The 21,641-nt window shown below is 55.6% G+C and overlaps 1 protein-coding gene and 1 long non-coding RNA gene across 3 annotated transcripts in view; one reads left to right on the forward strand and one right to left on the reverse strand.

The window, feature by feature from the left end:
* JPH3 (junctophilin 3) overlaps nt 1-21,641 on the forward strand; it is a 103,424-nt gene that overhangs the window by 58,437 nt on the left and 23,346 nt on the right. The gene's annotated exons all lie outside the window — the stretch shown is intronic.
* Nucleotides 12,481-21,225, reverse strand: LOC129527405 (uncharacterized). 2 transcript variants are annotated; one of them, XR_010131612.1, is made up of 4 exons: nt 20,855-21,225; nt 18,739-20,722; nt 17,794-17,841; nt 12,481-14,055 (listed from the first exon to the last, which is right to left on the reverse strand). It is a non-coding gene; the product is annotated as an uncharacterized lncRNA (long non-coding RNA). The 2 variants fall into 2 exon arrangements; XR_010131613.1 differs by having other exon boundaries at nt 18,073-20,722.

A 21,641-nucleotide genomic window follows, 5' to 3' on the forward strand; every position in this document is an offset into this window, starting at 1 on the left:
GCAAAGTCCCTTTTGCCACATAAGGGGACACATTCACAGACGGGTTCTGGGGATCAAAACAGGGACATCTTTGAGGGCTGTGATTCTGCTGACCACACCGTCTTCTGGGCCTGCCTTTTGCACCTGCAGATAGCAGTGGACTCTCTTTAGGGGGAGCAAAGCCCCCCGCTCTGAGCATGGGCTGGACTTTGGGGGTCCAGGACTGGGGAGGGGTCGACATTGTAGGTCACCACCGTGCGTGACTGTCCAGGGAGGCTGGGCGAGGAAACAGCCGAGGGTCTGACCTGGGGAGAGCCGAGAACACACCCCACTTTCTCCGGAAGGCCAGCCATGTCTGCTCAGAGACGAAGAGTCACGGGACAGCCCTGTCCAAGAGCAAAGACCCGTCCAAGAGCAGGGTCAGCACCTCGGAGAGTTCCCCACCGGCCGCCACGGGGCGGGGAGAGAATTCATGGGGCTTCGACTTAGAAGGGGAACATACAATGCTGTGGTTTTCACTGCCTCTGGATGAAACTCAGCATTTCCCCAATTACGAAGCCAGGGCCTTGGCCCCAAGCAGGAAGCCTGGGGTATTTGATTGCCTCACACTCACGTCCCATCTGCTGAGGGGCACGTATGCCCCCACTACTCCTGAGTGACGGTTGATTTTACGCTCACGGATTCGTCCTGTTATTTAGTATGTTAATTCAGATGGCTATGCATGGCTGTCTCACAAATTTGATTTTTAAGCAATTTAACATTTCAAAATACTTGGTTTTCCTTGTAACCCCGCACCTTTTATTTTCTATACCTACGGTCATCCCTCAAGAGGGATCCGTAGGCCTCCCCTGCCTGCCCTGGGCACAGGGACATCCCGAAGCGCTGGTCCCAGAGCCTGGGCTCTGCTGCTGTTTCTCTGTGACTTGAGGCAAGATAACCTATGCTGCCGAGATAGCAGCCCCCCTGCCTGGGGAGGTGAGTGTCAGGCACCCGGTGTACTCTGTCGACGTTTAAGGGTCAGTGGGCGCCGAATGAATGGTTTCTGTCAGCAGCACATTCTGCATCTCCTAAAACCGAAACCAAAAGGACAGCCGGATTTTCCCCACTGCCTGACTTCACTAGGCTCGCGTCTGATTTTTTTTAGCACCGTCAGCATAATGGCCTGGGTTTATTTTATGGTTGTTTATGGTGGAATTGGGTGTAGTGTCCTGATTTGTTTTCCAGGATGTTTGTTTTGGGGTCAAGGGTCTTTGGGGTGGATGAGGCAGGAGAACCAGGCTTGAGTGAGGCTCTGCCCTCCTTTCCTGGCCCCCTGGTGGCTCCTCCAGAGTCTGTCCTGGCCATGGATCCCAGTCCCCACTGAGCCATGCTGAGAGTTTGGGAGAAGTGCATACCTGCCTTGGGGGCTTGACTGGCAGGCTGCTTTCCTCTGGCTCATCTTGAAGTTAAAATGTAGCTCAGACCCTCCTCAGCCCCCACGCAGGGTTGCAACCTCTTCCATCTGTCTCCCTGTGAAATCCACCCTCCAGGGGCCAGCCCGGGACCTGGGATGGCCCTCCCTGCCTGAAACCTTTCAGGCCTTCCACTGCCTGCAGGGAAAAGCACAGGCTCCTTTCACGGACTTCCAGCACCCCTTCGGGGCTGCTGCTGCCTGGTTTGTAAGCCCTGAGCTCACTAATCTCAGCCGTCACATGCTGTTGGGCACCAGCCTGTCTCTTTGGACCATAAAAACGCCATGTTGGGTTGGCAGGATAAGTCGGCACATTTTGATCCAGGGCTACAGATTTCCTGGTTGTATTGTTTCAAGGCTAATTTCTTTTTTTTTTTTTGAGATGGAGTCGCGCCCTGTCACCCAGGATAGAGTGCAGTGGCACAATCTCAGCTCACTGCAACTTCCGCCTCCCAGGTTCAAGCAATTCTCCTGCCTCAGCCTCCCAAGTAGTTGGGACTACAGGCCCGTGCCACATGTCCAGCTAATTTTTGTATCTTTAGTAGAGACAAGGCTTCACCACGTTGGTCAGGCTGGTCTCAAACTCCTGACCTCAAGTGCTCCACCTGCCTTGGCCTCCCAAACTACTGGGATTATAGGCATGTGCCACTGTGCCCGGCCAAGGTTAATTTCTTGATAGTGAGAGTTGGACGGTCAGTTTTGCTACAAAGCTTGTTTTGAAAATGAGAGTTGGTTCCAGCATGATTGATATATCAAGGAACAGTTTGAAGATAACACAATTTTCCCATTTTCCTTTGTGAGATTTCACCCACCAGAAGCACTGGGTGAACACAGCCACTGCCCCCAGCCGGCCTGGTGCACCTATGTTCACATAGCAACACATAGGATGCATACGCACCTCACACAGCCTCAGCTGCCCCGGGGACCCTATCCTCGTCAGGGCACAACTTCCCCGTCTCCACTGCCCCATCTCTGCCACTCTACACCAGCTCTCCAGCCCACCTCCCTCGGTAAACTTACAGCGTTTTCAAGCCCAAGTGCCGTGTTAATGTGTCTCTGAACCCCTTGACATGTGAAGCTGTGCTGCCGTTTTTATTAGGGTTCCTGTCTGTTTTGAGTGCCCTTCCCCTAACCCCATTCTCCGACAAGCCCTGTGGTTTTGACTGTGCGGTTTTGCATGCAGTGATTTCTAGGAATGCAGACGTCGAGTTGTAGTGGAATCGACTCTTCTGTGCTCATGTGAGGGAATGGCCTTGTTTCGAGGAAATATGCGCTGAAGTACTCAGGGGTTAAAAATCATACGGCCAGACAGGCGCGGTGGCTCACGCCTGTAATCCCAGCACTTTCGGAGGCTGAGGCGGGCGGATCACAAGGTCAGGAGATCGAGAGCATCCTGGCCGACATGGTGAAACCCCGTCTCTACTAAAAATACAAAAAATTAGCTGGGCGTGGTGGAAGGCGCCTGTAGTCCCAGCTACATGGGAGGCTGAGGCAGGAGAATGGCGTGAACCTGGGAGGCGGAGCTTGCAGTGAGCTGAGATTGCGCCACTGCACCTCCAGCCTGAGCGACAGAACGAGACTCTGTCTGAAAAAAAAAAAAAAAAAAATCATATGGCCAGTCAGGCGCAGTGGCTCACGCAGTTTGGGAGGCTGAGGTGGGTGGATCACTTGAGGTCAGGAGTTCGAGACCAGCCTGGCCAACATGGTGAAACCCTGTCTCTACTAAAGATAGAAAAATTAGCCGGGCGTGGTGGCAGGCGCCTGTAATCCCAGCTACTCAGGAGACTGAGGCAGGAGAATGGCGTGAACCTGGGAGGCGGAGGTTGCAGTGAGCCGAGATCGCGCCATTGCACTCCAGCCTGGGCAACAAGAGTGAAACTCCATCTCAAAAAATAGTAATAATTCGTCTGTCTCCTCGGCGAGTGGAGGCTGGGGCCAGGGTGGAAAAGGAGTTGCACGGTGAGCCACCCCGGAGTGAAGGCCACTGGCCCTCCTCATCCTTGCTGCGGTGTGGGGGTGTGGGTGTATGACCCACAGCTCACATGTGGAAACATGGAGGCCCCGGGGCCTGTGTGACTTGCCCAGGGTCCCAGCTAGCAGGTGGCAGAGCAAGACCTGTATGCCGAGGCCCGAGGAAGCGTCATGAGGACCCAGGTCACCAGTGCATCTCCAGGGTGAACCTGGCCCCTGCCCAGCGCATTTGCCTGTCCCCTGCAACCGCCACCACACAAAAGCGTGTGCATCTTCACAGCAGGAGGCGTCTCCACCATCTGTTTGCTCCTGTTTGACAAATGGCCGGTGGGAGCAGGCCTGGGAGAGGCACTCAACAACCACGGCTCAGCATGGTCTAGAACTGCCCCCGCTTCCTCCCGGCTGCCCTGAGTCTGGCTTCCGTCAGACCCAGCCTCCTTCACCAGCCCATCCCTCTCCCTCTTTGATGAGGCCGATGGGACAAAGACCTTTGCTTCCCAGAATGTTCTGTCCCTGGTTGGAACACTGGTCCCTGGGACACAGCCCTGTCCTCAGCTTTGAAGTCAGTTCCCATCGCTGCCCCCCAGGTAGCTGGCTGGCTTCTGCCAACCTCAGCCTGGTCGCAGCTGGCACCTCCTCACCACGTACTAAACCAGGGTGTGCAGAGTCCCGCTTGATCCATGGGACAGATCAGCAAATGCTAGTGCAGGATGCCCCATCATATGTGAATATCAGGTAAATAACAGGTACTTCCTTTTTTCTTTTTTTTTTTTTTTTTTTTTTGAGACAGAGTTTTGCTCATTGCCCAGGCTGGAGTGCAGCGGCATGGTCTTGGTTCACTGTAGCCTCTGCCTCCCAGATTTAAGCGGTTCTCCTGCCTCAGCCTCCCAAGTATCTGGGATTACAGGCACCTGCCACCATGCCCAGCTAATTTTTATATTTTTAGTAGAGACAGGGTTTCATCATGTTGGTCAGGCTGGTCTCGAACTCCTGACCTCAGGTGATCCGCTCCCCTCGGCCTCTCAAAGTGCCTATGTTACAGGCATGAGCCACTGCGCCTGGCCTATTTTTTTTTTTTTTCCCTTGGCGACAGGGTCTTGCTCTTTTGCCCAGGGTGGGGTACAGTGGCGCAGTCATGGCTCACTTCAGCCTCAAATTCCTGGGCTCACGTGAGCCTCTCGCCTTAGCCTCCCAAGCAGCTGGAACTACAGGTGTGCACCACCATGCCCTACTAATTTTCTTTAAAATTTTTTTGTAGAGACAGGGGTCTCTCTATGTTGGCCAGGCTGGTCTCAAACTCCTATGCTCAAGCCAGAGAGGGGCTGGGCCGGTGCTCTGGGTTCTCTAGACCCCCTCCTGCCTTGGTCTCCCACAGTGCTGGGATCACAGGATGAGCCACGGTGCATGGCCACCTGATGGATAACTTCTAATATAAGAGAACCCCTAATTTAGCTGTCCCTGTACCCTTGTGAGGTGAGCAGTATTGTTGCCTATATTCTATAGATGGGGAAACAGAGGCCACAGAGGCCTAGCAGCCTGCCTGGGAGCTTGGCAGGGCTGGGATCTGAACCCAGGCCGTCGGCTCCTGGGCCTGTGTGCCCCCTCCATGACCATATCAGCTTCATGCAGCTGCCATGACAAAGCACCACAAAACCGGGGGCTTAAACACAGAAATGCAGTCCCCCAGCTCCGGGCAGAAGCTCAAGACCAGGGTGTGGCAGGGCCGTGCCCCCTCTGCAGCCTCTGGGGAGGGTCCCTTCTGGCTTCTGGGGGCTGCCGGCCTCCCTGGAGTGGCCACGTCACTTGTTGCTGCTGTCTCCCTCATCACGTGGCCTCTCCTTCTCTGTCTCTTAGCTCCCTCTGCCCCGTCCTGAGCACAGCTGTGATTGCATTAGGGCCCACCTGTATAACCGAGGATGCCCTCCTCTCAAGAACCGTACCTTGGTCTCATCTACAGAGATGCTTTTCCCGACGTGAATGGAATATTCTGAGGATTAGGACGTGGACCTACCTTGCTAGGGGCCACCATTCAGCTGACTGTCTTTGCCAAGCACAGGCAGTCGAGACTGTGTCATGCTCTGATCCGAACAATCGTCCTTCTGTCTGCCGCCCGACTTCCCCATCCCTGTTCAGAAAGACAGAAGGAACTCCTGCCCCACCCTAAGCTGAAGTCAGGAGCGTGAGGACCCTTTATCTGGTCTTTGGGGGCCAGGTGAGTTCACGGGCGCAGGACAGCATCACAGGCAGGGCCTGGCATTGGGACACCTGGGTCTTAGTCCTCACCTGTGACAGCGGGGGGTCTTGGGCAAGGTCCCACCCCTCTCTGGGCCTTGAAGATGAAGGGGTTAGATCCTGGCCTCCCGGAGCTTCCCCTGGTGTAGGATCAACACGCTTTTTCTATCAAGGACTAGAGAGTATTTTAGGCTTTGCTGGCCCTGTGGTCTAAGTCACATACTCTTCTCTGTTTGTTTTTTGTTTGTTTTGTTTTGTTTTTTTGTTTTTGTTTTTCCTACAACCCCTTTAAAACGCAAAATCCGTTCCTAGCTCCAGGCCATGGCTGCCCTTGGGCTGTATTTAGCCTGTGGCGGCGTGCACAGACCCCTGCCCTTGGTGGACATTCTGATTCCACCTGCAAATCCTGAGCGCACACCGGCTCTGAACAGGCTCTATGGCTTCAGAAACTTATCTTCTGGCTTCGTCGACCTGGCTGGTTTGCCCTGGGGATCCCGCATCCTCTGAATACCGTGATGAGCAGAGCGCAGCGCCCGGCTCCGTGGGCCAACTTTTGGTGTCTCGCCCTGCCTGAGCCTGTTCCTCCTTCCTCTCCCTGCCCCTCCAGCTGCTCCGGGTCCTCTGGGAAGCTCCGGCCTCTTCACCAGCCCTGCGCGGCTGCTGGATCTGGAGGCCGGAGCTGGCACATGCGTCTGACAGCAGCGTTGCTGTCTCTTGTTTTTCGTGGTCCATGTTTGGGGGTTACATCTGGGCCTGTCCCTTCTCTGTGCAGCCTGAAGGCAGTTCCCAGGCTTGTGTCCCTCACCTCTCCGCAGACGCCCTTTCCAGATCCTGTTCAAATCCTGGCCCTACTCACGGGAACTTGGGTGAGTCAGTTCCCTTCACTGAGCCTTCATGCCTCCCTGTTAAGGAGAAGCTTCACTCGGCATGGCGTGGCCTGTCACACTCATCCTGCATCTGTTACAACAAATGCAGTTTTCTTTTCTATAAATGGGAGAAAATCACCTATCCTTGCCAAGTGTCCGGTGAGAATTAAATGAGCTGAGCCAGGGCATGGGTGGAGCTTGCTAAGTGTTAGGTCCTGTGCCTGCTCTTCTTGGCGGAGTCTGGCCAGATACCTCATCTGGTTCCATTGCTGTCAGTCTCTAAATGGGGCCTTTCGTGCCCAGCTCCCAGCCCTGGTGCTCACACCATCACAGGCCAAAGAACTGGATTCCAGACACTGCCTCCTCCACCATCCCCACAGTGAAAATGGGGAGGGATGTCCCTGTGGAGCCCTAACTGGGACCCAGACAGCCCTACCCCCAGCTCCCACCCGCTCCGGCTGTCCCGGAGGCCGTGCTCCGTGGATCTCCTCTCCCTCGCCTCCACGTGGGCTCCAGGTAGCTGCACACGCATTACAAACATCTCGTTAATCTTCTCGGAGGTCCTGCAAGGCGAGGCCTGTGGCAGCCCTGCCCTTGGAGCGCTGAGAATTAGCAAGGAAATCGCCGCTGCGTCTCCAGGTGGCACAGGGGCGTGGAGGCGCGGCTGGCCTTCCCTCTTGCACCACTTTGGGTCCTGGGTCCTCACAGCAGTGTTCTCTGCAGGGGAGGTGCAGGCATTGGTCTGCTCTAGGGCCGGGTGGTCAAAAGCCCCTGGTCAGCCCCCAGTCCTGCAGGAATCTGCATGTTAGTGGGATTTGGGGTTCAGGATGCTTGCCTGCTGGGTAGGATGGGGGTGCTGAGTGAGGCTGAAATCCCAGATGGGATGTCTGGGCTCCTCCATGCCTGACTTGGGAGGGGCTGAGAAAAGGAAGGAGACTTGGCCATCTTTAGGCTAAAAGCCTAGTGCTGTCTCACAGGAGGGAAGAGCAGGTCTCTGCAACACACGCCTGGGGTTCCGTCCCCTCTGGCCACTTGTCTGTCACCTTGGACACGTTGCCTGGCAGCCTCTGAGCCTCAGTGTGCTTCTGTGAAGTGGGGTGACCCTAGCACGGTGCTCATGGACAGAAAGCACGGGAGTGCAGACGTGGGTCAATGGCCCGCGGTGAGAGCTCCCTGTCTGCCCCATGCTGAGTTTCCGCAGCAGTAAGAGAGGCCTGGCCTGTGGGGTGGAGGCTGGGACAGTGTGAGGGCCGCCTTGTCAGAGCGGGAGGCAGGAACCCGTAGGGAGATGAAAGCCAAACTGGACCCAGGCAGAAAAAGGGGAACGAAGGACAGTAAGTCCAAGAGCAGTCACTGCTGACGTGAGTGCGGCCTGCAGGCAGCCAGTGTGGATGGACTCTCAGGCCCTCCGTTGTGTGTTAGGGGACCGGAGGAGCAGAGAGGTTGCAGCAGCCGGCGTCTCTCGGTGAGGGCCGGACTGCACATGGGGCTCAGAGGCCGTGGGTGTGCCTGCCCGCCTGTGCCAGCTCCAGCCGTGGGGGCGGGGGTAATCTGAGGCTGCGTCCCGAGACTGTGGGAGCTCTGCCTTCATCCTTCCATTCACAGGTAGGGACACAGGCGTGGGGATTCCACAGTGCCCGTGAGGCAGCTGTTTCCTAGACCCTCAAGGCCCTGACAGAGACTCCCCCACCCCTCAGGAGCAAAGGGTGAGGCGGGGTCTGCACCGGCCGATGTGGGCAACTGTTGCACCCTTGGAGCCCAGCAGCGAGGGTGGGGGTCTGTGGGGAGTCAGCCGCAGCCACCAGCATTGCTGGAATGTGTCAGAATGGTGGTGCCTCCTGCAAACAACCTTAGCCTCTGTTCATCCTGTCACCAGGGTCCTGGGAGAAGCAAACCCACGTGTGGCCTCTGCAGGTTGGGTGGGGAGGTTCTCCCGGCCAGGCCTGACTGACGCCCCTGCTGCTCCCTGTGGTCCAGCCTGGCCTTGCCACCGATTATTCTATCAATGGCACTGCACCGGGCACCAGGATCCAAGCAGTGGACTGCGGGACAGGACCTGTCCCTGTGAGCGGCCTGTCCCTCTCCCCAGGCCCAGCCTCCTGTTGGTTATCCTTCCAAGCCCTTGCCTGGGCCGTGCGATCCACCTTTCCTCCAGGCACTCCTCAGACAAATCTCTGGAGGACCCACTGGGTGCCACACACTGCGGATGGGACGCAGGGCACCGTACAGCCCCGGTCCTCAAGGACCCGGCGGGGACAGCACTGGTGAAAAACCACGGAAGTACGTTGATGTGTCACTTCAACAGGGGCCTACGCAGGGGCCTGCCCTGTGCCAGGTCCTGTTGTTGGTTTGGGGGGTGAAGACCCTGTTCCTATGGCATGGACGTGGTAGAGATCCAGGGGCTCTGGCAGCTTGTATGGGGGAATGGGGAGGGGAGGGGGTCAGGAATGGGCTTCTCGAGAGAAGTGACATTTGGTCAGAGGCCCAAGAGCGGGAATCGATCGTGGCCCTCCCTGAATCAGGGTGGTGTGACCCCTCCCCACAAGGTGAGGGTAGCAAGGTGCCTGGGGCTGGAATCCTGGGGCTGTGGCCCGTACAGTCGCCCAGGACCCATGCCCAGCAGGGCCCTGCACCCAGAGTTTAACACTGAGGTCCCCACCTTGAAATTCCTAATCATTGAGTCTTCGTAACTTGTGTAGGGGAGTCCAGCGAGACAATGGGGTATGTGCGGGGTCTTTGGAGCTTCGGCCCATGCACAGACACGTCTCTCTGTTCCTCGCCTCCCAGCAGGCTCTCAGCTGCCTGCCCCAGAGACCAAGCCCCACCTGGCCCCTTCGTCACCCTGAGGTGGCGACTGGGTTGTGCTGGAGGAGGGAGGCCCACACGCCACAACTGCCCTCTGACCCATCAGGGGCCCCGAGGGCCTGGTTGGTCAGGGCTGGGCACTCCACCCACCCCGGATGACAGCGCCAGGCTCATGTGGCAGGTGACTCGGCAGGGGCCACTCACCAGCCCCACCTGGTGTGTCCTGGGCGGTGGCCGCTGTGCTTGCTCCTATCGACCATGGTTGGGCACTGGCTGGGAAGAGAGGTGACCACCAGGCCCTAATAGCAGGAGTCACCCATACAACCCTTGCACCCAGCCCTGGGGTCCAGGCCGCCTGCACCGGCTCAGTTCTGCACCTGAGCTCCCATTTCTGGGGTCCAGGCCACCTGCACTGGCTCAGCCCTGCACCCGGGCTCCCAGTGCTGGGGTGTCCCACCCCTTGGTGTTGCCGCATCCTCCCTGGGCCCAAGGTTCCTGGAGCTCGAGAACCCCCTTCCTCCCTGATGCATGGAGGCTGGGCCGGTCCTGAGCCCATTCCAGACACAGGGGACACACCTGATTCCTTCTTAACTGAGTAGAGCAGAGTTATTTTGAAGATCAGTTTTCAGCAGGAAAGTAAAAAGGCGAACTGGGAGATAGTTTGTGCAGCAGCTTCTAAAACCAGTTTTTAGATAAATGCATCTTTGTCCGTGGGGGGTGGCCGCACCCAGCCTCACTTCAGGTGTCTGACGGGGTACGTGCTGCGTTCAATCCTAGGCAGGTGTAGGGCTGGGCAGGTGGAGACGCGGTGCCCTCGCTCAAGCGGGGTCTAGGCTCCTCACCAGGCGGGGTTCACCTGCTATCCCCAGTGTGTGGGGGCGGGGGTGTGGGGTGAGGGAGAAGAGTGGGGCGCTGAGTCTAAACATACGCTGTGGCCTGTAGGTGAGGGGAGGCGGCGGCAAGGAGGGGGAGATCAACTCCTGAAGAGACTCCGTTTCTAACACGCCGGGAGCCCTGCGGTTTGTCATGGAAACTGGCAAGAGTCCCTCTCCATCTCTCCCTACTCCCAGAAACAAGATGGTCCCAGGCTAACGGGCTTCTCTCTGGCCTGGCCCTGCTCCCAGACCCCCACTGAGGGTGGTAAACACCCCAGCTGTGCCCTTGACAGGGGTTCCATCCCAGGGGCCTCCGTGTTCTCACTGTGAGGGCGGGGATGGTGGGCAGCTTTGCGGAGCCTCCTCAGCACAGAGCCGCACATGAGGGGAGCGGACAGACTGTGGCCCCACAGCCGTCCATCACTTTCATCCTGTGTGGGGGGAGAACGGGGCTTGCTTGAGGTCTGTCCTGGATATTCCTAATGCTGGCAGTGACGGGGCCAGTGAAGGCTCTGAGGACACAGTCGAAGTAGGCGTAGACCACCAGAGCAGGGTGTCCACGTGGCGGGCCACGTTTAGTTGATAAAAGTGGCATCTATAAATGGGTTGTGGTGCGGAATGGGTGGGTCATTAAATGGTATTGGGCCGCTCAGGTGGCCGTCGGGAACAGGTAAAGCTGGATCCCTACCTCATACCAAAATTATTCTAGGTGGATAAAAAGTTTACATGTAGGCCAGGCAGTGGCTTGTGCCTATAATCTCAGCACTTTGGGAGGCCGACATGGGCACATCACCTGAGGTCAGGAGTTCAAGACCAGCTTGGCCAACATGGTGAAATGCCATCTCTACTAAAAATACAAAAAATTACCTTTGCGTGGTAGCGCATGCATGTAATCCCGGCTACTTGGGAGGTTGAGGCAGGAGAATCGCTTAAACCCAGGAGGCGGAGCTTGCAGTGAGCCGAGATCGCGCCACTGCACTCCAGCCTGGGCGACAGAGCGAGACTCCGTCTCAAAAAAAAAAAAAAAAAAAAAAAAAAATACTGATCTACTGAATTACAGAAGATGCGAGGAAACAGGCCCCCTCGTGCTTTGCTCGTGGGGGTGTAAATGTCCTCCCTGGAGAGAAAATTGTGAATCTGTAGCAAAGTTCAGACCCCAGGAACATTTAAACTGCAGCTTTAATTCAACAGCGGCACTTCTGGAAGTATCTTCTGAAGATGGGTTTGTGTGTGAAATATCAAATATACAAGGTTATTATTAGACTGTGAATTCTAATAGGAGAACATGGAAGACAGCCTTCATGTCCATCAGCATGGGCGGACTTCATGTGTTCTGGAACGGTCATTAAAAAGAACAAGAGGCTGGGCACGGTGGCTCACACCTGTAATCCCAGTGCTTTGGGAGGTTGAGGCGAGAGGATCACCTGAGTTCAGGAGTTCAAGACCAGCCTGACCAACATGGCGAAACCCTGTCTCTACTAAAAATATAAAAATGAGCTGGGTGTGATTGCACATGCCTGTAATCCCAGCTACTTGGGAGGCTGAGGCAGAAGAATCACTTGAACCTGGGAGGCAGAGGTTGCAGTGAGCTGAGATTGTGCCACCGTACTCCAGTCTGGGTGACACAGCGAGACTCTGTCTCAAAAAAATAAAATATAAATAAATAATTTAAAAATTAATTAATAAATAAATAGAACAAGAAAGCTGTGTTTGCTGATATGGAACAATCTCCAAGATACAGTGTTAGGTTAAAAAAAAAACAAAAACAGGCCAGGCGCAGTGGCTCACGCCTGTAATCCCAAGACTTTGGGAGGCTGAGGCAGGTGGATCACGAGGTCAGGAGATGGAGACCATCCTGGCTAACATGGTGAAACCCCGTCTCTACTAAAAATACAAAAAATTAGCCGGGCGTGGTGGCGGGCACCTGTAGTCCCAGCTACTCAGGAGGCTAAGGCAGGAGAATGGTGTGAACCCGGGAGGCGGAGCTTGCAGTGAGCCGATATCGCGCCACTGACTCCAGCCTGGACGACACAGCGACACTCCGTCTCAAAAAAAAAAAAACAAAAACAAAAACAAAAAAAAGCAGGGGCAGAACTGTGTGTGGTGGGCCAGCACTTGTGTCCAGGTTTCTAGCATGTGAGAGTGTTTGAAAACTGGAGCCTGTCTTGTCACAGAGTCTTGTGCAGACATGAAAAACGAGATATGCTAGTGAGCTCCTAAACAGGGACACCCATGACAGAGTAAAAGCAGAAACAAGTCACAGGTACAAATATGTAGAGTATAACCCCATTTGTGCGGCAAAAATAAGGTGTGTATGTCGATCAATCCATGGGAGAGGAACCGAAAGAGAACCAATCAGAATGAAGAGTCATTTTCTGTGGGAAGCTGGACATATGTGGAAGGGTTTGAAGGAGGAGTTTTACTTTCATTCTCTACATTGTAAAATTTTTTCTTTTTTTTTTTTTATAGTATTTATTGATCATTCTTGGGTGTTTCTCGGAGAGGGGGATTTGGCAGGGTCATAAGACAATAGGGGAGAGAAGGTCGGCAGATAAACATGTGAACAAAGGTCTCTGGTTTTCCTAGGCAGAGGACCCTGCGGCCTTCCGCAGTGTTTGTGTCCCTGGGTACTTGAGATTAGGGAGTGGTGATGACTCTTAAGGAGCATGCTGCCTTCAAGCATCTGTTTAACAAAGCACATCTTGCACCGCCCTTAATCCATTTAACCCTGAGTGGACACAGCACATGTTTCAGAGAGCATGGGGTTGGGGGTAAGGTTATAGATTAACAGCATCCCAAGGCAGAAGAATTTTTCTTAGTACAGAACAAAATGGAGTCTCCCATGTCTACCTCTTTCCACACAGACACAGTAACAGTCTGATCTCTCTTTCTTTTCCCCACATTTCCCCCTTTTCTATTTGACAAAACCGCCATCGTCATCATGGCCCATTCTCAATGAGCTGTTGGCTACTCCTCCCAGACGGGGTGGCGGCCGGACAGAGGGGCTCCTCACTTCCCAGACGGGGTGGCCGGCCAGAGGCGCCCCCCACCTCCCTCCCGGACGGGGCGGCTGGCCGGGCGGGAGCTGCCCCCCACCTCCCGGAGGGGGCGGCTGCCGGGCGGAGACGCTCCTCACTTCCCGGAGCGGGTGGCTGCTGGGCGGAGGGGCTCCTCACCTCTCAGACGGGGCGGCCAGGCAGAGACGCTCCTCACCTCCAAGACGGGGTGGCGGCGGGGCAGAGATACTCCTCAGTTCCCAGACGGGGTCGCGGCCGGACAGAGGCGCTCCTCACATCCCAGACGGGACGGCGGGGCAGAGACGCTCCTCACTTCCTAGATGGGATGGCGGCCGGGAAGAGGCGCTCCTCACTTCCCAGACTGGGCGGCCGGGCAGAGGGGCTCCTCACATCCCAGACGATGGACGGCCAGGCAGAGACGCTCCTCACTTCCCAGACGAGGTGGCGGCCAGGCAGAGGCTGCAATCTCGGCACTTTGGGAGGCCAAGGCAGGCGGCTGGGAGGTGGAGGTTGTAGCGAGCCGAGATCACGCCACTGCACTCCAGACTGGGCAAGATTGAGCACTGAGTAAGCGAGACTCCGTCTGCAATCCTGGCACCTCGGGAGGCCGAGGCGGGCAGATCACTCGCGGTCAGGAGCTGGAGACCAGCCCAGCCAACACAGCGAAACTCCGTCTCCACCAAAAAATACAAAAACCAGTCAGGCGTGGCGGTGCGCGCCTGCAATCCCAGGCGCTCGGCAGGCTGAGGCAGGAGAATCAGGCAGGGAGGTTGCAGTGAGCCGAGATGGTGGCAGTACAGTCCAGCCTCGGCTCGGCATCAGAGGGAGACCGTGGAAAGGGGAGACGAGGGAGAGGGAGGCTGTGGAAACGGGAGAGGGAGAGGGAGAGGCACATTGTAAAATTTTTTCTAAAGAACTTGTGTTTTACTTTTGTATATTTTTATTTATTTATTTATTTTGAGATGGAGTCTTGCTCTGTTGCCCAGGCTGGAGTGCAATGGCGCGATCTTGCCTCGCTGCAACCTCTGCCTCTTGGGTTCAAGACATTCTCCTGCCTCAGCCTCCTGAGTAGCTGGGACTACAGGCGCCCGCCACCATGCCCAGCTAATTTTTGTATTTTTAGTAGACACAGGGGTTTCATCATGTTGGCCAGGCTGGTCTTAAACTCCTGACCTCAGGTGATCCACCAGCCTCGGCCTCCCAAAGTGCTGGGATTACAGGTGTGAGCCACAGCGCCTGGCCAACTTTTGTATATTTTAAAAATAAAATATCCAGCCACAATCCCTGAGAATAGCTAGGCAGTGGAAGGATGATTTCTACCACCCCATGCCCCGCCCTCAAGCAGATGCCTCCACCCCCCAGCTGGCAGAAGTTTTCACCCCCTGCCCCCCTTCCCCTGTTTCCCCGACTCCCTGACCCCTCCTCTGCCCCTGGGCCTTTTGCGTCCTGGAGCTCTCTTCCCCTTGCCAACTCCTCCTGCCTCCCAGGCCTCAGCCACGCCTGCTTCCTTTGGGCTGATGCTGAGCACCAACCCAGAGTGTTGGTGCTGCTCATTGCTCCAGTGACCCCGTCCAGACCAGCCTCCCCCCTCCAGCCTTCCTCTTGCTCCTGGGCAGGACCTGCCCTGTGCTTTGAGGCCCTGGGGCCTGCACATATCCAGCATGTGGGTGTGCCCTGTCTGTGTGTACCAGGTGAGTGGGCAGATGAGCCCAACAGACACTGCTGCAGCCGGAGGCAGCCGGCAGCCCGCAGTGGCACAGCCGTGCTGTGGGAGGGCCTTTCTGTGTCTGGGGCTGTGTTTTCCACACTCCCCCTCTGGCTTTTTTGCTCCGGGAGTGTGGCTTTTTAGAGTTTTGTCTGATTTTATAGCAGAGTTTCTGTTAACTCAAAAAGGGACTCCACAGTGAAGGTTTAAAGGTGGTCCCAGCTGCAGCAGGAAGCAGGTGTGGGGTGCCTGCTGCCCAGGCCCTGTTGCCCAGCACTGCTTCTGACCCAGGAGGGGCTGGGGAGAGGACCACTTTTCCTCACCTTTCGTACACCCACTCCCATCCTATTTCCCACCCCACCCTCAAGGCTGCCTGCACCTCTGCCCTGCTGGCCTTTCGCTCTGTAATTCCTTTCTGAAAGAAATGTTTTCCATGAAACAACAACAGCAAGAAGAAAGCAGATCAGCTGTTGGCAGGAGCTGGGAGGAGGGATGGGGAGGGCAGCTGATGGATATGGGGTTTCTGTCACAGGGGATGAAAGTGCTGTAAAATTAGATCACGATGGTGGTGACCCGCCTCTGTAAATGTGCTAAAAACCAATGAATTATACTCTCAACAGGAGTGTAATTGCTGTCTTCTTAGAACGTGTGGCCATGGAAATGTGCTCTTTTTATGTGTTTACCTTTGTATCAGCCGTCTTCTCAATGAGACGAGAATCCCTATCAGAGCAAGGACCTTGTTTGTGTCTCCGTTTTCCTCTATGTCCTAACATACAACAGTGTGTTTAGCTTGTGGCAGACACTCAATTTAACAACATCTTTTTGAACGAGTGGATCCATAAATGCATTAAGTCACTCTGTCACTTCAGACTCTTCTTCATGTTTACAGTATATAAATATATCATTTACGGTATTTTCATTTATGGTATATAAGTGATATTTCAGCCGGGGTGCAGTGGTTCACACCTGTAATCTCAGCACCTTGGGAGGCAGACACAGGTCGATCACGAGGTCAAGAGATCGAGATCATCCTGGCCAACGTGGTAAAACCCCGTCTCTCCTAAAAATACAAAAATTAGTCAGGCATGGTGGTGCGTGCCTGTAATCCCAGCTACATGGGTGCCTGAGGCAGCAGAATCCCTTGAACTTGGGAGGCAGAGTTCGCAGTGAGCTGAGATGACACCACTGTACTCCAGCTTGGGTGACAGAGCAAGACTCCATCTCAAAAAAAAAAAAAAATTGTTATCTCAGCCAGGCACAGTGGCTCACGCCTGTAATCTCAGCACTTTGGGAGGCTGAGGCAAGTGGATCACATCAGGTCAGGAGTTCAAGTCCAGCCTGACCAACATGGCAAAACCCCGTCTCTACTAAAAATACAAAAATTAGGCCAGGCGCGGTGGCGCACGCCTGTAATCCCAGCACTTTGGGAGGCCGAAGTGGGCGGATCACGAGGTCAGGAGACCGAAACCATGGTGAAACCCCGTCTCTACTAAGAATACAAAAAATTAGCTGGGCGTGGTGGCAGGTGCCTGTAGTCCCAGCTACTCGGGAGGCTGAGGCAGGAGAATGGCGTGAACCCGGGAGGTGGAGCTTGCAGTGAGCTGAGATCGTGCCACTGCAATCCAGCCTAGGCGACAGAGTGAGACTCCATTATACACACACACACACACACACACACACACACAAAATATATATATATACACACACACATACACAAAAATTAGCCAGGTGTGGTGGGCGCCTGTAATCCCAGCTATGTGGGAGGCTGAGGCAGAAGAATTGCCTGAACCTGGGAGGCAGAGTTTGCAATGAGCCATGATCATGCCACTGTACTGCAGCCTGGGTGACAGAGCAAAACTCTGTCTCAAAAAACAAAATAAATGATATCTCAATAAAGCTGCTAAAAAAACCTCGCCCACCAGGTACCCATCCGGTATCTTATCCAGCATAAGAACAGCTGGGCTGTGTGCTCTCTGCACCTCATCCCATGAATCTTTGCAGGGGTTCTACAAGGGTCCTCCTTACTAAACCCCCTGCACAGGTGAGGAAACTGAGGCCCAGAGATTATGCAGCCTGCCCAGGTAAAGCAGCTGGTGAACGTGGACAGCGTGGCCCCCGTCATACCTTCTCGCCAGCTGACGGCGCTGTCCAGGGAGTCTGGAAAGCCGAGATCCTAAGGAACTGGCTGGGCTGGAAGGTTCCTCACAGAAGAGCTCGCTTGCCCATTCATTCATTCATTCGTTCAGCTGAACACCCACCTACGAGTGTGTACCAGACAGACCCGCTCCTGCCTCCACGAACCACAATCACAGAATTGTGTAAATGAGGTAAAGCCGGAGGCCTGAGATTGTGGGGATGGGGATAGAGGTCAGGACTGTTTTACTAAGGAGTGACATTTGGCCTGGGATTGAAAAGTCACAAAGGAACTGAACATTAAGACCCTGTATGTAAGGCTGGGTGTGGTGGCTCCCACTGTAATGCCAGCACTTTGGGAGGCCAAGGTGGAGGAATGCTTGAGGCCATGAGTTCGGAATCAGCCTGGGCAACATAGTGAGACCCCATCTCTACAAAAATAAACAAAATTAGCCAGGCGTAGTGTCTTCCTGCCCACTTGGGTGGCTGAAGTGGAAGGACTGCTTGAGCCCAGGAGTTCAAGACTGTGGTGAGCAGTGATTGTGCCACTGCACTCCAGCCTGGGTGACAAAGGGAGACCCTGTCTCTAAAAAATAAGACTATAAACCAGCCAGGCGTGGTGGCTCACATCTGTAATCCCAGCACTTTGGGAGGCTGAGGCGGTTGGATCACCTGAGGGTTTTGAGACCAGCCTGGCCAACATGACAGAACCCTGTCTCTACTAAAAGTAGAGAAATTAGCCGGGCTTGGTGGCACATACCTGTAGTCCCAGCTACTTGGGAGGCTGAAGAAGGAGAATTTCTTGAACCTGTGAGAAAGAGGTTGCAGTGAGCCGAGATCATGCCACTGCACTCCAGCGTGGACAACAGAGCCAGACTCCATCACACACACACACACACACACACACACACACACACACACACATATATACACACAAAATATATATACATGTGTGTGTGTATATACACACTCACATACTCATACTCTCTCTAGTGGGCTGAATGGTGTCCCCAAAAGCTACATCTGCCTGACAACTCACTTCCACCTTCTTGGAATAAGGGTCTCTGCAAATGGAATTAGTTAAGGATCTGCAGATGAGATTCTCCTGGATCAGGCTGGGCCCCAATCCAAGGAAGAGTGCCCTTGTGAGGCAGAAGAGGAGAGAGACACGTGCTGGAGGAGGCCACATGAGGGCAGAGGCCGAGAGGCGGGAGTAAGGCCGCCACGAGCCTGGGAACGCCGAGGGCGCCAGCAGCCGCCAGCAGCTGGAGAGAGGACGGATGGGAGGATTTTCTAAAGCCTTCCGATGGGGGTGTGACTTCTTGATTTTGGACTCCGGGACTGCAGGACCGTGAGAAAACGAGTGAGTGTTAAGTCCACCTAGTTAGTGGTCATTCATTACTGTAGCCCGGGATACGTACATGAACTTCAGACCTCAAATCCTCCCCATCCTGCAGCCCCAGGCGCAGACCTGGGCAGTGGGGCCCCCGTGTGCCCATCCCCCGGCTGGCCAGGCTCAGCTGAGAGCTCCTCGACCTCCTGCCTGTCCCGGCCACCCTTAGGAGTCCGAGAAACTGGACCTGCCCATGGCCTGGATGCCACTTCCTTAATTGCTTAGGGTTTCTCTCTTTCTTTCTTTAAAAATTTTCTAAATGAAAAATGGGGCTGAGGGAAGACTCGGTCTAAAGATAAGGAGAGGGGTCACCTGGATCTGGAATGCTCTCTGGCTTTCCAGGCTGCTCTGATCGCAGACCTCCTGTCTAACAATCCAGCCTGGGTCGGGTCTGATGAAATGCACTTTCCAGGGAATGGGGCTGGTTTGGGCTCTGCAGAAGCTTCCCTCTTCCATCCTGGCACCTGCAGAAAAGCCCATTAAAATAATTGCAGGGAGAGACTGTTACCTAGGTTTCCTCCCCTTGAGCTGTTTGAGCTCTTCTTTGACCTTTATGGTTTTTAAAACCCTGCCAATCCTTGCCTTGTCCCCCTGGATGCATTCATCCAGTGGGTTGGGAAGCTGGTGTTCGCTGTCCGGGCTGGGTCATGCCGGCTCTCCGTGTGTGCACATGTGGGTCTGGCCTGGGTGTTGACCTGCTCCTGGGCCAGGGCCCACAAGAGCCTTGTCCGGGTGGCCACCATCTGGGAGGCCCGGCCGTGTCCTCTCTTACCCCAGTTCTCCAGTCACTGGCCGGGGGCCCCCTCAGCACACATGTCATAGTTGGTCCCTCCGTGCCCATGGCCCTTCAGAGGCCCCCAGCTGGTCTTGGGAGGAGGAGGCCTGTGTGGGCCAGCTTTCAGCACAGCCCCCGCCCTCTGCTCCAGCCTTGGGTGCACCCCAACCCCACCCAGCTGACCAGCCTGTTGGGGGGCCTGTGGACCCCGCCTCTAAGCCTGGGTCTTCCTCTGGGCACCTGTGGGGGACAGGGCAGCCACACACCCAGCCCAGGGTGTGGTCTCCCCACCCAGCTGCCTCCCTCGCAAAGGCAGGGTTGCCTTGGCAATGACACCTGAGGAGGAGACACTTGCCCTGGGTGCGCTGTTTCCCTGTCTTCAGTAAGGGAGGAGGCTGGCTTCCTCTGGCGGAGGGAGGCAGCAGCTCTCCTTTGCCTTGGAATCCGCTTTGCTCCAGTGATCCCTGAGCCACCACATTGGTAAGACTGGCTGGAGCTGAAGGTCCAAGTGTGGCTTCAGGACCGGTGACGATGGCCAGGGATGAAGGGCTGCAGCATGTGGAGGGGCTGCGCCCGGAAGGAAGCGGTGTGGCCGTGCGAGGATCCGCGCCAGCGAAGGAAGGGTTGTGGCCGTGCGAGGGTCCCTGCGGCGCGTGGAGGGGCTGCGCCTGCGAAGGAAGCGGTGTGGCCATGCGAGGGTCCGCGCCCCGGAAGGAAGTGGTGTGGCCATGCGAGGGTCCCTGGGCTGCCACCACCTGGGGGGCTTCAGCTGCAGGAGTGATTCCTCCACAGTCTGGAGGCCTGAGGTCCAAGATCGGGGGGGTGGCGGGGGGCCGGTGCCTTCTGAGGGCCTGGAGCGGGGACCTGATCCAGGCTGCATCCCTCCACTGGTAGCCGAGAGTCCCTGGCATCCTCCCTCAGGGAGTGTCTGTGGCCAGATCTTTCCTTTCAGAAGAACATGATAGTATCCTGACCATCCCAGTCCCCAGCGTTACCTCGCCACGTAGAGAACCCTCCGGGCCGCCTGCTGTGTGTCTTGTTTCTGAGAGTGGAAGCGCGCTTTGGGGATGTGTTCCGAGTGCCCTCCTTGGGGGGCGTACCCTGCCGACCCCTCCATCTCTCTGTCAGGCCTTTCTTCTGCCCTGGCATGGGTGATCGGGGCTAAGCCAAGAACGGACCATGGTCTGGGAGCGCCACGTATGAGGGAGCCCTTCTCGGGTGAAGCAAAGCAGTGACACTTGACTGTCCTTGAAGTTTTTTCTACTTGAAGGTAGCCTATTTTACTGTAAAACGCAAAAACAGTGTGAAATGCAGAAGTAGCCTCCTCTTTATATGGATGCCAGTCCTGTTGGGTAAGAGCCCACCCGAATAACCTCGTCTTAACGCGGTCACCTGTGTAAGACCCTGTCCCTGAACAAGGTCCCAGTTGTGGACCTGGGGGCAGACACCACTTGTCTGTTTTGGGAGACGCGGTTCAGCCCATCACGTGTGCATCCTCCGTTGCAGAGCTGAAAGGTCTTCCTGCAGTGAGAGAAACACGCAGGTTAAAATACGGGAAGTCCACCCTGCCTTCTGGCTGCAGCCACCTGGTGGCCTGATTGGCCGCATGGGGACTATGAGCCCCTAGGTTTGAGACCCTGCCTCACCACTCACCCCCAGTGTGAGACTGGGTGTGTCCCCTCCTTTCCACGGCTTTGTTCCTCTCATCTGTGAAATGGGCGGTGTGGCGATTCCACTCTCCCCCCGTGCTCTCCCAGTCCAGTTCCCGTCCTGCCACATCCTGCCACATCCGTGCTACCCACTCCGTGTCCTCTGTCAGTCTGTAAATGTGACCAGCCCCTCCATCTCCAGCCTGGCCTCTGCACTCCTGTGTGGCCAGTGTCCCCTGCAATGGGTGTGGACAGGGAGACAAGTAGGTGGGGGTGGTGTGGGATGGGAGGGGAAGCTTGAGTCCGGATGACCTTCTGAGACCACCTGAGAAGCCTCAAGAGGGACCCTAGGCAGAGCCTGTTTCTGTTCAACGATGTCACTCCCCTTTAAAAATGTAAGGCTGGGCTGAGTGCAGTGGCTCACGCCTGTAATCCCAGCACTTTGGGAGGCCGAGGCAGGTGGATCATGAGGTCAGGAGTTTGAGACCAGCCTGGCCAAGATGGTGAAACCTCGTCTGTACTTAAAAAAAAAAAAAAAAAAATTAGCCAGGCGTGGTGGCGGGCACCTGTAATCCCAGCTACTTGGGAGGCTGAGGCAGGAGAATCGCTTGAACCTGGGAGGCGGAGGTTGCAGTGAGCCAAGATCGCACCACTGCACTCCAGCCTGGGTGACAAAAAAAAGAAAAAGGGCCAGGTGCAGTGGCTCATGCTTATAAACCCAGCGTTTGGGGAGGCTGAAGTGGGAGGGTCCATTGAGACCAGCTGGGCTGTAACATAGTGAGATCCCCTCT

Source organism: Gorilla gorilla, chromosome 18 (assembly GCF_029281585.2).
Source record: "Gorilla gorilla gorilla isolate KB3781 chromosome 18, NHGRI_mGorGor1-v2.1_pri, whole genome shotgun sequence".
Classification (NCBI taxonomy): Eukaryota; Metazoa; Chordata; class Mammalia; order Primates; family Hominidae; genus Gorilla; species Gorilla gorilla.